This window comes from Sesamum indicum, linkage group LG14 (genome assembly GCF_000512975.1).
Source record: "Sesamum indicum cultivar Zhongzhi No. 13 linkage group LG14, S_indicum_v1.0, whole genome shotgun sequence".
NCBI classification, from domain to species: domain Eukaryota; kingdom Viridiplantae; phylum Streptophyta; class Magnoliopsida; order Lamiales; family Pedaliaceae; genus Sesamum; species Sesamum indicum.
This window is the reverse complement of record NC_026158.1, coordinates 3,699,806-3,702,205: the sequence shown is the minus strand read 5'-3', so window position 1 is coordinate 3,702,205 and position 2,400 is coordinate 3,699,806.

Below are 2,400 nucleotides of genomic sequence, written 5' to 3'. Positions count from 1 at the left end.
TTGAATTATATTATATGTAAAATTAAAACTTATAAAATTAAAATTATTATTTGAAAAAAAAATTAACCAACCCCTGACCCTTGCCCCCGACCACCTACCGTCCACCCCCCTGCCCTGGTGCCCCCAAGCCTTTCAACTCAGACCAAAAATAGATCTGCGCCACTGCAGTCCCCCAAACGGAAACAGATCTTCATCGCCCAGAGGTGGGGAGGGCTTGACGCCAAATTTAAAAGAAATAAAAAGCTAGTTAAATTTTATTTAATTTAATTAAAAATAGTTATAAAAAATTAAAGAAAAGTTAAGCTTTAAAAAAAAGTTAAAAATATATTAGAATGTTAAGAAAATTGATTTACCTTTTAAAAAAATTTATATAATATAAAAAGTATTTAATATGATTTATAGTGAAATAATATTATTTATTAATATATATTTAAACTAAATAATTATTAAAATTAATTAGTAAAATATAAATTTTATAATTAATATTTTGTCATATTGATATTTAATTTTGAAAAATAAATTTACTATATTAATTTTTGTTTTGTGATTTTAATTTAACTTTTTAATTTACACTATAAAATTTAAAGTTTATATACTTTTTCTGAAATTTTGATATTTAGATTATGGCAGTCAATATTAATGGCCACGTGTAATTACACACGGCTAACCGTGTGTATAAGTTGCCGGAAATTCAACAAACTACCTGTTATGTAGGCAATTTTCGATTAATTTTCAAAATCTCACCGAAAAATTATGTACAAAATCTTAATATGAACTAAATTTCATCAATTTTAAAACTTAAAGAACTTAATAAAAAAATGGCATGGTTACAGAACTAAAACTAATATTGGAAAAAGTTAAAGGACTAAAAAAATAATTTTTCTATATATATGGAGTGAGGTTAATATTATTATATTTTTTATTTTAAGTCAAAAAGTATTAAATGGGAATATGAAATGAGAGGTAAAATTTTGGTAAACAATGTAATTTTGGAAGGGGGTCTGATGTAAACAGCAAATTTTCGGATAGAATATAAAGTTTCAACAAAGACCACACCTATTGTTTGAAAATCAACATTGAATTAGCAGTAAAGTTTGATAACCCAAACTGTATTTCTCTAGCATTTTAACCCCTATAAAAATTCTACTTTAAATAGTCCGATTTCTCTTCTTTGCATCAATTCGTTATTCAGGGTAAATTACAAGGGACATCTTAATTACAAATACTTTCTCCTTGTTTGAAAAATACAAATATTCCCCTACAACGAGCTGTCACAAAAGGGTGTCTTTTAGGTATTTGTAATTTTTCAAACAACGAAAAAATATTTATAATTATAACAAATTTCAAGAGAACTCGTTGTAATGTTTATACTCTGATGTTTATGATGTTACGGAATATGGGACAAGATCTTGACAAACAGAAAACAAGATTGTGCATGTGAAGGATTTAAATTTCTGGTCCCTCTGTATCTTAATTTGAGAGGTCATCAGTTTTCATCATCCCCACCTTCAATGTTGAATGCATAGTGATATGGGTGGCAAGAAATGTGGCGATAAGTTCACGTTCTCTACCCACGCTGTTTTCTAAGATATGCGTCGCGCGCTCACCCGTTGCTTTCCACACAAAAAGTGGAAGCTCGCGGTTTCCTGCGTCAGACGGAAAATTAGTCCTTAGCTGCTCTTCAAGAGTCGCTACTAAAATATTCATCGTTTTTTATATTATAAATTACTATAATTTAAAAATTATAGTTAATTAATATATCTATTATGATTAGATAAAATTAATGCAAAAATTTAAATTTTGACCACTATTATTCGGCAAATTTATTTAATAAATGCAAAAAAAAAAAAAATTAGTAAAAGCATGCCATTTTGAAAAGATTAGGAAAGTAAGTGGCACCGCGGTCTGAAACCGCGGGCCTCATTTTTTTTAACAAAAAAAATAATTTTCTCTGTGGCACCGCGGTCACACACCGCGGTGCCAGAGAGTTTTTTTTTTTTAAAAAAAAAAATTATTTTACGACGAATTGTTGTCAACTTCTCGTTAAAATTTCGGCATTATTATGGCGAATTGTCAGCCATCAAATATACCGTTCGACTCCCCTTGATGAGACGAACATTTCCCCACAAACAATTTCAAGTTTTATCAATCGTAAATAATGAATTTTTAGCACGAACACCGCACTTTTCGGCCGTCGATTCGCCGCCACCGGAGCGACCCACAATCACGAACCACCGCCACTGGACTCGCCTCGACCTAACGGTTCTAACGAGACCAACCTAGTTCAATTTTATTAAATATTTGTTAAGATATGAAAATTTGAAGTTTTTTCGTCGAAAATTCGCATTGAAACTGTTTGCTGCCATTTCTCCACCGTCAGGACAAATCACAGATTAAGAC